At 44.5% G+C, this 15139-nt stretch overlaps 1 long non-coding RNA gene across 1 annotated transcript in view; it reads right to left on the bottom strand.

The window, feature by feature from the left end:
- Positions 1–6570: 6570 nt before the first annotated feature.
- LOC100614154 (uncharacterized) overlaps positions 6571–15139 on the bottom strand; it is a 48695-nt gene continuing 40126 nt past the window's right edge. Inside the window, exon 3 of the long non-coding RNA XR_010153876.1 lies at positions 6571–8895. This is a non-coding gene — a long non-coding RNA (uncharacterized LOC100614154). The remainder of the gene's footprint in view (positions 8896–15139) is intronic.

The following is a 15139-nucleotide window of genomic DNA, read 5'->3' on the forward strand; positions in this document are numbered from 1 at the left end:
ACTTTGGGAGGCCGAGGCGGGCGGATCACCTGAGGTTGGGAGTTCGAGACCAGCCTGACCGACATGGAGAAACCCCATCTCTACTAAAAATACAAAATTAGCTGGGCGTGGTGGCACATACCTGTAATCCCAGCTACTCGGGAGGCTGAGGTAGAAGCATTGCTTGAACCCAGGAGGCGGAGGTTGCGGTGAGCTGAGATCACGCCATTGCACTCCAGCCTGGGCAACAAGAGTGAAACTTCGTCTCAAAAAAATAAGTAAATAAAGGAAGGGGAAATGGACTCCACCTTTTCATGGGGGAGTACAAGGTTCTGGAGGAACATGTGGGACCGGAAACATTGCTGAAATCATCAGTGGAAAACGCAAGTTACCCCAGCAGCCGCTTGGTAGGTGTGCTCACTCCCAGACCCATGCCAGACCAACCAAATCAGATTCTGTGCATACAAGAAGAGTTCCAGCTGCTTTGTTTGCAAATTAGGTTTGAGAAATACTGTTTTAAATCACAAATGTGACACTGTTTTGAGCAGGTGGAGCAGGGAAAGAGTAATTACATTTAGAGAGCTCCCTCTGGCTGCCGCGTGGAGGTTGGATTAGAGGGCTCAAGAGTGGTGGTCCAGTAGAAAGAACCAAAAAAAAAAAAAAAATTGGATGAATTGAACATTATCAAAATTCCAAACCTGTGTACATCGAAAAACACTATTGAAAATAGATGGCCGGGCACTGTGGCTCACACCTGTACTTCCAGCACTTAGGGAGAGTGAGGCTGACAGATCGCTTTGAGGCAGGGAGTTCAAGACCAACCTAGGCAACATGGCGAAACCTCGGCTGTACTAAAAAATACAAAAATTAGCTGGGTGCGATGGCAAGTGCCTATAACCTCAGCTACTCAGGAGGCTGAAGTGGGAGAATTGCTTGAGCCTGGCAGGTCGAGTCTGCAGTGAGCCAAGATCATGCCACTGCACTCCAGCCTGGGTGACAGAGTGAGACTGTCTCAATAAAAAAAAAAAGAAAAAGAAAATAAAAAGGCAACCTATATATTAGGAGAAAATAGTTGCAGAAATATATCTGATAAGGCTCTAGTATCTAGAATATATAAGGAACTTTTACAACTCAACAATGTAAAGACAAATATTAATAGTTCAGTTACAAAATGGGCAAAGAACTTGAATAGACATTTCCCCAAAGAAGATATACAAGTTATTAAGCCAATAAGCACATGAAAAGATGCTCAACATTTGTGTCAGTAGGGTTCTCCAGAAAAACAGAATAAATTATATATATAATTATACGCATAATTTAATTAAATTATACGTATAACTTAGCTATATATATAATTTATTCTGTTTTTCTGAAGAACCCAATTTATATATATAAATTGGCTCATGTAGTTATGGAAGCTGAGAAGTCTCACGATCTGCCATTTGCAAGCTGGAAATCGGGAAAGCTGGTGGTGTATTCAGTCCAAGTGTGAAGGCTTCATAACCAGGAGTGCAAATATCTGAGGTCAGGAGAAGATGGATGTCTCAGCTCCAAACAAATTCCCCCTTTTCCCCTCCCCTCCCCTCCCCTCCCCTCCCTCTTCTTTTTTTTTTTTTTTTTTTTTTTTTTGAGACAAAGTCTCGCTCTATCGCCCAGCCTGGAGTGCAGTGGCGCGATCTCGGCAACCCCTCCGGGGTTGAAGCGATTCTCGTGTCTCAGCCTCTCGAGTAGCTGGGATTACAGGCGCGCGCCACATGTCCAGCTAATTTTTCTGTATTTTTTAGTAGAGGGGATGTTTCACCATGTTGGCCAGGCTGGTCTCAAACTCCCGTCCTCATGTGATCCACCCGCCTCGGCCTCCCAAAGTGCTGGAATTACAGGCGTGAGCCACAGCGCTTAGCCAGAAAATTTTAAACATTACCCATGGGGCTTGGTTGTGCTTCTACTGGGCTCCCACCTGCTGTGATGCCCTGTCTCCACCAGGTGGCGCCAACACACACCGCTGCAGCCCCTCCAGCCAAGGCAGACTGGACACTGAGGGGCAGGACCCGACTATGAGGTCCTTTGAGGAAGCAGGTCCTTATAGAGGGCGTCGTTGAGACAGGCTATTCCCACACAGGGGGCTCCTGTTGAGAGAGAAAGTCCAAGTTCTGGTGAGCGGGAGACAGGCAGGAATAATCACTCCTAAAACTACCCATGTCACAATCCCTGGAACCCGTGAATGGTAACTTTTATGGCAAAAGGGCTTTGCAGTTGTTAAGGATATTGAGGTGGAGAAATTCTCCTGGGTTATGTGGGTGGCCCTCAATGGAATCCCAAGTGTGCTTGCAAGAGAGAGACAGAGGGAGCCCTGAACACAGAGAAGGTGAGGGTGTGATAACAGAAGTAGGAGGGTGAGTGGTGTCAGGAAGGGGCTGGAGCGAGGGATGCAGCAGCCTCTAGAAGGTGGAGAAGCAGCACAGATGCTCCCTGAGGCCACCAGGTCAGTACAGCCCTGCTAGTACCTTCAGTTGACACTTCTGACTCCAAAGCCATAAGGACATCAATTTGTGTGGGTTTAAGTGACAAATTTGTGGCCACTTGTAGCAACAGCTACGAGAAACTCCTACAGGCAGGAACGAGGGGCAGAGGCAACGGTAATTTTCCTATTAAATATAACTTAAGCTAAAATGAAAATATCAGCAATAGAACTGATGAGACTGTGGGACAGCTGGAGCAGTCACACAGGTGCTGGGAGTGCGTGCTGGTACAAGGGCTTTGGAAAACCCTGTGGAAGTGTGTGTGACCCTGAACATACGGTATCTGGGAGCCAGCAGTTCCCCTCCTGGGCATATACTAAAGAGAAAAAGAGAAACACGCGTAGGCGCTCACCAAAGACACCTACTAGAATAGTCACAGCAGCCCAATCTTTTTTTTTTTTTTTTTTTTGGAGACGGAGTCTTGCTCTGTCGCCTAGGCTGGAGTGCAGTGGCACAATCTCGGCTCACTGCAAGCTCCGCCTCCCGGGTTCACGCCGTTCTCCTGCCTCAGCCTCCCGAGTAGCTGGGACTACAGGCGCCCACTACCATGCCCAGCTAATTTTTTTTTTTTTTTTTTGGTATTTTTAGTAAAGATGGGGTTTCACCGTGTTAGCCAGGATGGTCTCGATCTCCTGACTTCGTGATCCGCCCGCCTCGGCCTCCCAAAGTGCTGGGATTACAGGCATGAGCCACCGCGCCCGGCCACAGCAGCCCAATCTTAATAGCTTCAAACAGGAAGTTACCCAAATGCCCATCAGCAGGAATGGAGGTGTCCCACCCCTTCCATTGAGAGTGGGGTCTGTGTGCCAGTCCCCTGAGTATGGGTGGGCTTGTGACTTCTAACACTAATAAGTGTGGGGAAAGTGAACTGATGTGACATCTAAGGCTGAATCATAAGAAGTGTGAGCTTTGGCCGGGCGCGGTGGCTCATGCCTGTAATCCCAGCACTTTGGGAGGCCGAGGCAGGCGGATCGCCTGAGGTCAAGAGGTCAAGACTAGCCTGGCCAAAAAGGTGAAACCCTGTCTCTACTAAAAATACAAAAATTAGCTGGGCTTGGTGGCAGGCGCCTGCAATCTCAGCAACTTGGGAGGCTGGAGCAGGAGAATCGCTTGAACCTGGTAGGCGGAGGCTGCAGTGAGCTGAGATCGTGCCACTGCACTCCAGCCTGGGTGATAGAGCAATATTTCATCTCAAAAAAAAAAAAGTGTGATGCTGTGTAAGAAACCCAACTGCTTCAGGATCACCATGTTGGAGAGGTCATGTGTAGGGCTCAGGCGACTGTCCCAGCTGAGCCGAGCCTTCTGGCTGTCCCCACCATAGTTTCAGACCTGTGAGTGAAGAATTATCTTATACATAGAGGCCTCATCCCCAGCTGTTCCAACCCTGAGCTTTTCAGTCACCCTGAGCCATTTGCCTCACCCCTGCGGAGGCTTTAGCATCATGGAGCAGAGACAAAACTCCTTGGGTTTGAATTCTCAGAATTTTTGATCCACAGAATCATGGAATTGTCACACGATTTAGTTGGGAGTGGGGTTGTTACATAGCAGCAAATAACCAAACACAAATAATAAATAAGTTATGGGATATTCATGCAATGGAATGTTTACACAGTATCTACTTGTAGATGATATGTCTTCTCCCTCAAACAGAAAGTAAGGGTTCAAGAGCTAAGCTATGAAGATGCAAAGGCATAAGAATGATACAGTGGACTTCAGGGACTCCGGGGGAAAGGGTGGGAAGGGGGTGAGGGATAAAAGACCACAAATTGGGTTCAGTGTATACTTCTCAGTTGATGGGTGAACCAAAATCTCACAAATCACAACTAAAGAAATTACTCATGTAACAAAATACCATCTGTTCCCCAAAAACTTATGAAAATAAAATTTAAAAAAAATCATACATAGGCGGGGCGCAGTGGCTCACGCCTATAATCCCAGAATCTTGGGAGGCCGAGGCGGGCAGATTATTTGAGATCAGGAGTTTGAGACCAGCCTGGCCAATATGGTGAAACCCCGTCTCTATTAAAAATACAAAAATTAGCTGGGTGTGGTGGCTCACTCCTGTGGTCCCAGCTACTTGGGAGGCTGAGGCAGGAGAATTGCTTGAACCCAGGAGGCAGACTTTGCAGTGAGTCGAGATCACGCCATTGCACTCCAGCCAGGGCGAAGAAGTGAGACTCCATCTCAAAAAAAAAAAAAATTGTGTGTCATTGGCATTAACTTTTTTTAGTAAAGAAAAAAATGGAAAAACAAAAAAAAATGGAGATATGAGAGGATAATCACCCTCATATATTTAAATCTGTTATATATATGAAATTTGTGCCCGGGCATGATATTGGTTTTGATTATTTGTATTTGCTTGAGAAGTATACCTAGGTTTTTCTTTTTTTCTTTTTCCTCTTTCTTTTTTTTTTTGAGATGGAGTCCCGCTCCCGTTACACAGGCTGGAGTGCAGTGGTGAAATCTCGGCTCATTGCAATTTTCACCTCCCGGGTTCAAGCGATTCTCCTTCCTCAGTCTCCCAAGTAGCTGGGATTATAGGCATGAGCCACCGTGCCCTGCCCTTCCTGCTCCTCTTGAGTATGTCTAGTAATTGACACACTTGGCTGTCCACACTTCTTGGCCTTACAGACACTGTGCTCTATAACATGACTCTTAGGTCTCTGCAGGGCAGCCCCCACTTGTTGCAGGCTGACGCTGCTGCCTCCTCCTCAGGCCCACCTTGCTTCCCATGGCATAGTGCTGGCCTTAGCCACTCCCAGATACTTTCATCACACTGGTGCTATGAAGCCCTGCCCTGTAACTGTCCCCTGCTTTGAGCTTTGACCTATGAAAAATGACCATCACTTGCATCTCAGTGATGCTAGTGTCCCTCTCACTACTGCAGTGCTCACCAGCCCTCCTCACCATCCTAGTCAGCTGCTGGGTTATTTTCTTCTGTAAAAGGCACGTTCTGGCCTGGCGCGGTGCTGCAGACCATCAGCACCTCTGTGATGAGGTGCTCACTGCCATCTTGCGGTGGGGGGGGTCATCTGAACCCAGAAGTGATTGTCACGGTTGGCTTTCTAGAATCTTTGCTGGAATCACATGTTGGGGATCATGTTCTCTAAAAGCAAAGCATGAGGAGGTGATTCAAGAGGTGCATTGGGCCGGGCACAGTGGCTCACGCCTGTAATCCCAGCACTTTGGAAGGCTGAGGCAGGAGGATCAACTGAGGTCAGGAGTTCGAAACCAGCCTGACCAATATGGAGAAACCCGTTTCTACTAAAAATACAAAATTAGCTGGGCGTGGTGGTGCATGCCTGTAATCCCAGGTACTTGGGAGGCTGAGGAAGGAGAATCACTTGAACCCGAGAGGCAGAGGTTGTGGTGAGCTGAGATTGCGCCATTGCATTCCAGCCTGGGCAACAAGAGTGAAACTCCGTCTCAAAAAAAAAAAAAAAAAAAGATGCATTGCAGGAGTGCGCTGGGGAGCTCGAGGAAAGCAGGGAAGACCAGATCTGGCTGGAGACCCTAAGTCTGATCCCAGGGAGGCTCTGGAGCATGCACCGCAGCACAGAAGGGGCCTCACCTTGGTCGCTCTTATATCTCTGTGCTAGCGTGTCCCTGGCTGTTGGCTGTTCTCAGGAAGGAGGTGAATAGCAACCACCTGGACCAGGTGACTGCCCTTCAGCTGAGGTCAAATCTCTGCAGGAAAATCATCTATGCAGTAGGAATGAGCATCCTGGAGAAGGGGACCTGAGCAGTGCACCCACAGTAATTCCTACACTGTGTAAATGTCTTTAAAGAAAAGTCCAGGGCTGGGCATGGTGGCTTATGCTTGTAATCCCAGAACTTTGGGAGGCCAAGGTGGGGGGATTGCTTGAGCCTAGGAGTTTGAGGCTGCAGTGTGCCATGATTGCACCACTGCGCTCCAACCTGGGTGACAGAGTGAGACCCTGTCTCTAAACAAAACAAAAAACAAAACAAAACCACACCCCCAAACCCCCAGAACATCCTGTTTTGAGCAGGCCTATGCAAATTTACTCCCAAAGGCCAAAGAAGCTGAGAGTCTGAAGAAGAGGCTGACAAATCAAATTTCTGAAGTACAAACATTTAATATTGCTTAAAGAAGAGCAGGCATGTTTGGGTGGCAGGGAGATGAGATGGTGGAATCCCACACTGTTACCTCCCAGACCCAAGGCTTACATGCAATAGGATAGAATGGTATAAAAGCCCTTTTATACTGTGGGTTATATAAGGAATTGAAGTTGATTGCTTAGAAGAAGAGAAGGATTTGACTAAGGGCAGGTTTTAGGTGAAAGTAGTAACTGTAGGTACATTTCTGGAGCTGGCTTTCATCAGAAGTCAATTTGGCAGGTGAGCATCCAAGATGAAGTGTCCTTATCCTCCTCACTCCATCCCCCTAATTCGGCTCTTACAATCTCACGCGCCTTCCTCTTCCGCGATGGTCCCTGAGCCTTTAGGCGGGGAGGTTGGGGTGAACATGCTGCATCAATGTGTTTTCTACTTTTTTAAGCAGAGGCCACAGCAACACTACAGCAGGCTTTGTAGAAATCATCAGCAGCCTTTGTAGAAAACAGCAGGCTTTGTAGAATCATCTTCAGAATACTGTGATTTTGGTTAATTCAGAAGTACTACAATGAAAGATCTATAACATTAATAATTTGAATAGTAGGAATAGAATGCACACAGGATTACAATAAAAATTGTTGTTGCATTAGAAGCCAACTAAAACTATCATAAAGAAAAAGAAAACCCATTTATTCCTTGGATACTTGTAGTCAGGAAATAATTCAGAATTTAGTCCAAATTGCAGGTAAATAATAAAAACCTCAAAAACAATGTTTAGGGCTAGAATCTAATAACAGGTGTAGTACAGTTTTCTTCTGAAACCTAATTTTTTTTATCTTCAGTTTCCACATTTCTATGAAGGATAAATTGTAGTAGGACCAATTTATTTGCAAAATAAATTTTAATTTCATTATACTTGGTCTTATTATTATTATTATTATTTGAGACAAAGTCTCACTCTATTGCCCAGGCTGGAGTGCAGTGGTGTGATCTCAGCTCACTGCAATCTCTGCCTCCCAGGTTCAAGTGATTCTCCTCCCTCAGTCTCCCAAGTAGCTGGGATTACAGGTGCATGCCACCATGCCTGGCTAATTTTGTATTTTTAGTAGAGACAGGGTTTTATCATGTTGCCTAGGCTGGTCTTGAACTCCTGATTTCAGGTGATCCTGCCTCAGCCTCCCAAAGTGCTGGGATTGCAGGCATGAGCCACCGTGCCCAGCCGTGGCCTGATTGTTTGCAATAATGTGTAGAAAGAATAGTGATTGGCCATATAGCCTCTTTTAAAATTGGCTTTGCTGGACCTTTCACAAGTAATTTTGGACTAGATGTTTAGAAACATCAAGGGCAGGAAGCAAAACCAATAATTTGCCATCAGACTGTGCTTGTAGTACCTGTATAACCATGCAACATGTTCTTCTTGCCCATTGCACAGACAAAACCAATTCACTGAGTCCGTGGTATTGCAGTAGAGAAGGTTTAATTAAATCAGAGCAACCCAAGGGGTAGGACTGGGATTATTAATCAATCTCCCTAATAACTCAGAGGCTAGGATTTTTATGGATAATTTGGCAGGCAGGGGGCTAGGGAATGGTTGCTGCTGATTGTTTGAGGATGAAATCATAGGGGTGTGGAAAATGGTCCTCATGCATTAAGTCCATCTCTGGGTGGGGGTCACAGGACTGGAAATCTCAGGACCTCTGGCCATGTGACTCCTGAGAAGCAAGAGATTATAGAAAGGCAAGCTGTGGGACAATGACTTGTTATCAGTCAGCTACACCTGCATTTTAGCAGAATTCAGGCCCCTCTCATAATCTTAATCTTGTGGGCTTTCATTTGTCATACAAAGGTAGTTTCAGTCCCTGAGCAAGGAAGGGGTTCATTTTAGGGAGAGACTATTGTCATCCGTGCTTCAAAGTTAAACTATAAACTAAATTCCTCCCATGGCTAGCTTGGCCTATGCCCAAGAGTGAGCAAGGGCAGCCAGCCTGAGGCCAGACACGAGATGAAGTCAGCCATGCTGGACTTCTCTCATATTCATAATCTTCGCAACAGCAATTTCACCTGTATGAACTGGGTGAATTCCCCCATCTTCTTGAGATCCCTACATAACTTGAGGTTCCTGAGCCTGTCAGAAAGTGACATTCTTTACTTTCCACAGGTGAGGGACCTTAAAAGGAAAGCATATTGAAAATATACCCAGTCTTTTTTTTTCCAAGAAGATTCTTATCAGCTCCATAAAGTCAACTTCAATTCCTCAAATAAGTTGTATTTGAATTCATTCCACTGTAAGCCTTCAAAGAGTAATGAGTATCTCCAATGATTCCTGTTACGAAAGAAAACCGAATCTGATTGAGCTTGTGCCAATAATTATATTGCCATAAGTAAAAATACTCACAAATAGTTTCCAAATTTTGGAGAATTCTTACAGGGAGAAAGGTCAGTTTCACTCACAAAAGTATACTTGGTCAATTGCTGTTAGTTATAAATAGCTCAAAAGAAAGGTTTTCCTGATGCTTCTTCTAACAGAGTGGCAGTCTTCCAAACAGGATGTTGTCTGTTCACTTTGGAATTGCTATCCAGAGAGCAAGCAGCTCTTTGTCGGTCAGGCGAGAGCTGTTTATTAGGCACTGTAGAATCTAGCAGCATCTTGAGATGGAGCAGGGGCCCCTCTTAGGGGCTTACTCGATCACCATCAGCCAGTATGGAGATAAAGGAAAATCTTGACTTCCTTCAAGGGAAATTCCAGGCATCTAGCTAGGCTTGAGAAGTAAATGAGCAACTTGATCAACGAGAAGGTAATGGTAACTTAAAACAATAGCCAAGGAAATTGGAGTCGTAACATATTTGGTTCCCTATGAAAACTAAAGATAACATCTTAACATATGTCTCTGAGTTGTTTCTGGAAACCTGGACCCTCACCAGAAAATACTAAAAATACAAAAATTAGCCAGGTGTGGTGATGAGTGCCTGTAGTCCCAGCTACTCGGGAGGCTGAGACAGGAGAATTGCTTGAACCCAGGAGGTGGAGGTTGCAGTGAGGCGAGATCATGCCATTACACTCCAGCCTGGGCGACAAGAGTGAGACGTCTGCTAAAAAAAAAAAAAAAAAAAAAAAAAAAAAAAAAAAAAAGAAAAGGAAAAGAAAAAGAAAACCAAAGACATTGCTTACTCTCATCATCCATTAGTTACTCTCATCATCCAGTTACTCTCATCATTCATTTTAGTAAAGGCTCCTCCAGAAGCTGATAGCAGTCTCATTCAGATTGTACCCTCTGGTTTCTGTACTTTGTTTTGCTCCTCCCCAACAGTTACTAGGTTCTTGGTAACCGCAATTCTCAGAAGTACTTTCTATTGTCCCTACATGATTTGGTCTTTGGGAGGGGGCTCTGAGCTAGTGGCTGAGACTCACATTCACTGAAATCTAAGCTTAGTGTAGCATTAAGATTGAAGCCAGCACTCTGTTTTAATTTTACTTTAGCTATGACAGGTAACAATAACTATGGGATTGAATATTACCCTTTTTTCTTATTTTGTTTGCATTTTCTTAGGCATCCAGTAAACTGACTCCTCCAAGAGTTGGATTCATTTCTAAATTCCCCAGCAAACTTTACCTTCAGTAACTGTGGCTCTGTGCCATGGGTAACTACGTGGCCACTCAGGAATCAGAGGTTCCTCATTACTCACCTTTTTATTTTTTTGCTTTCTATACATTTAATTGTATCTATATCATTGTGAAAGAAAACAGAATCTCCAGGCCCCCAACTCACTATGGCTAAGGGCAAGTGAAGTTTGGAAACGTAGTCACACAATCCTGCTTTCTTTTTTCCCCAAACACATAGCTGTAATTTCACAACCCTGTGTCATTGCCGTATCATTGGGGTAAACGAGAATATCCCAGTGACACAAGGACACATATCTTCCCAGATGGCTTTCCTCATAAGTTGCTCACACGGAAATTCCTTGTGAGCCCCTAACTCTTTCAGGAGAAATATTGTAAACAAAAAGTAAAATTCTAAGCCCCCCAACCAACCGAATAGAGCCCCTTCTTGTCCAAGGGTATCCCCTGCAAACCTGAAAAACTAATTCAGGTCACGATGAGAAGGCAGGGGGTCAGACACACCTCATTATATTTCTTCCCTTTGGAGTTCATGCAAAGTGACCAGCACTAACGTTAAAACAGAGATCCTGGCTGGGCACAGTAGCTCACATTTGCAGTCCCAGCACTTTGGGAGGTCGAGGTGGGCAGATGACACGAGGCCAGGAGTTCAAGACCAGCCTGGCCAACAGGGCAAAACACCATCTCTACTGAAAATACAAAAATTAGCTGGGTGTGGTGGCGCACACCTGTAATCCTAGTTACTTAAGGGGCTGAGGCACGAGAATCACCTGAACACAGGAGGCAGAGGTTTCAGTGAATGAAGATCGCACCACTGCACTCCAGACTGGGTGACAGAGTGAGACCCTGTCTCAAGAAATAAGAGGAAAAAATAGAGATCCCAACAGTGACGGAACAGACTCTTTGTTGCAATAAGATAACCGACTCCAACCTGACTCTGGTATAGCATCACATAATAGATAACATTCCCTAAAGGAAATCAAAGTATTTTATCCCCAAATGTATTTCTTTGACATATTTTGGAATGGCCCTGCAAAGCCATCTCTTATTGGGGAAATCTATAGAGCATCCTCTTCCTGGCTGGGCACGGTGGGTCACGCCTATAATCCCAGCACTTTGGGAGGCTGAGGTGGGCGGATCACGAGGTCAGGAGTTTGAGACCAGCCTGGCCAATATGGCAAAACCCCATCTCTACTAAAAATACAAGAAAAAAAAATTAGCTGGGTGTGGTGGTGTGCACCTGTAGTCCCAGCTACTCGGGAGGCTGAGGCAGAAGAATCGCTTGAACCTGGGAGGTGGAGGTTCAAGCAATTGTATATTTAGGATATTACAAATATCCTGGATTAAGTAATATCCTGGATATTAGGAACCATATTATAAGGAGGGTGGACACCTTTTTCGATATGGGGAGTAATATTATGCTCTCCCCCCAGAATATTATGAACAATTTCACAAGGGGGGTGTACACATCCTGTGACAATGGGAGTAATATCATCCTCTTTAAAAACATATTAGTATCGATATCATGGAGGGGTGTACACGCTCTGCAATATTGGGAGTAATATTATTCTCTTTTTCCCCGGATATTCACAAGAATGTCACAGAGGTGGTGTACAATTCCTGTGATATTGGGAGTAATATATTCTCTCCCCCTAGATATTAGAAAAGATATCAAACGGTGAGTGTACACACTCTGTGAAATTGGGAGTAATGTCATCCTCTTCCCCCTGGATAGTAAAAACAATATTACTGGGGGTTGTGTAGACTTTCTGCGATATTGGGAGTAATATCATCCTATCCCGCCCTGGATATTAGGATCAATATTACAGAGGGTGTACACCCTCTGCGATATAGGGAGTAATATCATCCTTTCCCCCCAAATATTAAAATCAATATCACAGAGGAGTATACACCTCCTGTGATATTGGGAATAATATCATCCTCTCCCCTCCCTGTACGTTAGAAACAATATCACAAGGGGTGTGAACACCTCCTGTGATATTGGGAGTAACATCACCCTATTATCTTTGGATATTAGGAACAATATCACCGTGGGGGTGGGCAGCTTCTGTGATATTGGTAGTAATATTATTCTCTCCCTCCCTGGATATTAGGACCAATATCACAGAAGGGGTTTACACCTTTTCTGATATTGGGAGCAATATTATCCTCTTCTCTTCTGGATATTAAAAACAATATCAAAAGGTCGGTGTACAGCCCCTGTGATATTGGGAGTAATATCATCCTTTTTCCCCATAAATATTAAAATTAATATAATTTTCTTCCCCCCGGCTATTAGGCACAATATCACAAGGGTGTGTACACCCCCTTTGGTATTAAGCGTAATATCATCCTCTTGCCCCCTGGTTATTAGAAACAATGTCACGGGGGAGTGTACATCCCCTGCGATATTGGGAGTAATATCATCCCTACCTCCCTGGATATTAGAAACAATATCACAAGGGAGTTGTAAGCTTCCTGCGATATTGGGAGTAATATTATCCTCTCCCCTTCTGGATATTAGGAACAATATCACAGGGAAAGTGTACACCTTCTGTGATATAGGGAGTAATATCATTTTCTCCCCCACTGGATGTTAGAAACAATATCACAGGGAAGGTGTACAGCCCCTGCCATATTAGGAATAATATCATCCTCTCCCCTCATGGATATTAGGAGCAATATCACAGGGGAATGTACACCCCTTGCGATATTGAAAGTAATGTCATCCTCCCCTACTCTGGATATTAGGAACAATATCACAGGGGTTGTGTACACGCCCTGCAATATTGGGAGTAATATCATTCTCTCCCCCACTGGATATTAAAAACAATATCACAGGGGGTTGTACACCCCCTGCAATTTTGGAAGAAATATTATCTTTTCTTCCCGTGTATGTCAGAAACAATATCACAAGGGGGTGTACACACTCTGCGATATCGGGAGTTACACTGTCCTCTTTCCCCATACATATTAGGGACAATATCAATACGTGGGTGTACATCCCCTGTGGTATTGTTCTTAATATCATCCTCTGCCCCCCTATATAATAAAAACAATATCACAGGAAAGGTGTACATTTCCTTTGATATTGGGAGTGATATCCTCCTCTTTCCCCTTAGATATTATAAACAATATCACAGGAGGGGTGAACACCCCCTGTGATATAGGGAGTAATATCATCCTCTACCGCCCTGAATATAAAGAGCAATATAACAGAGGGGGTGTACACACTCTGTGATATTGACAGTAATATAATTCTCTGCCCCCCAGATATTAGGAACAATATCAAAAAAGGGGTGTACACCCCCTGTGATATTGGGAGTAACATCCTCTCCTTCCCTGGATATTACAAACAACATCACAGGGGAATGTACACCCTCGCCTGTGTATGGGGTAGTAATATAATTATCTCCCCCACTAGATATTAGAAACAATATCACAGGGAAACAATATCACTGCGATATTGGGAGTAATACTATTTCTCCCAGCCCGAGTATTAGAAACAGTATCACAGGGGGAGTGTACACTCCCTGCAATATTGAGAGTAAAACCATCCTCTCCCCACTTGGATATTAGAAACAATATCACAGGGAAGGTATACGTCCCCTTAGATATTGGGGGTAATAGCATTCTCTTTTTTCCTGGGTATTAGGAGCAATATCACAGGGGTGGTGTACACCCTGCAATACTGGGGGTAATATCATTCTCTTCCCTTTTGGATATTAGGAACAATATCACAGGGAAAGTGTGCACCTTCGGCGACATTAGGAGTAATATCATACTCTTCCCTCCTTGATATTAGCAACAACGCCACAGGTTTACATCCCCTGTGATATTGGGAGTCATATCATCCTCTTTTCCCCTTGATATTAGAAGCAATATCACAAAGGGTGTATTCATTCCCTGCTATACTGGGAAGAATATCAACCTCTTTTTTTCCCCTGGATATTAGGAATAATATCCCAGGGGGAGTGTACCCCTTCTGCTATATTGAGAGAAATATCACCCTCATTTCCCCTGGATACAATACAAAAGGGGGGGTGTACACTTCTTGTGATATTGGGATTGATATCATCCTCTTCCTTTTTGGATATTAGGAACAATATCACAGGGGGGTGAACACCCTTTGTGATATGGAAAGTCATATTACCCTCTCCCCCCCTGGATATTAGGAACAATATCAAAGAGGGCATATACATCCCCTGCGATATTGGGAGTAATATTATCCTCTCCCCCCCTAAATATTAGGAGCAATATTACAGGGTGGGGTTTACAACCCTTGCAATATTGGGAGTAATATCACCCTCTCCTCCCCTGGATATTAGGAACAATATCACAGGGGATGTGCACACCCCCTGCAATATGGAGAGTAATATCATTCTCTCCCTTCCTGGATATTAGGAACCATATCACAGGTGGGGTTCACAACCCCTGTGATATTGGGAGTAATATCATCTTCTTTTTTTCTGGATATTAGGAACAATGTCTATTGGGGGAACCAGCCCCCAATATTTCAATGTAGGTTCTTTTCTATTTTCCTTAAGTGTCACCTGGTCTGAGAAATAAAGCGAAAGAGTACGAAAGAGAGAAATTTTACAGCTGAGCCTCCGGGGGTGACATCACATATCGGCAGGTTCTGTGATGCCCACCTGATCTGCAAAACCAGCAAGTTTTTATTAGGGACTTCAAAAGGGGAGGGGGATACGAATAGGGAGTGGGTCACAGAGATCACATGCTTCAAATGGCAATAAAAGATCACAAGGGCAGAAGGGCCTAGCAAGGTCACAAGGCCAGGGAGAAAATGGAATTACTATTGAGGTTCCATGTCCTGCTGTGCACTCATTGTCATTGATAAACATCTTAACAGGAAACGGGGTTCAAGAGCAGAGAACTGGTCTGACTAGAATTCGCCAGGCTGAAATTTCTAATCCTAGCAAGCCTGAGGGCA

Source organism: Pan troglodytes, chromosome 20 (genome assembly GCF_028858775.2).
Source record: "Pan troglodytes isolate AG18354 chromosome 20, NHGRI_mPanTro3-v2.0_pri, whole genome shotgun sequence".
NCBI lineage: Eukaryota > Metazoa > Chordata > Mammalia > Primates > Hominidae > Pan > Pan troglodytes.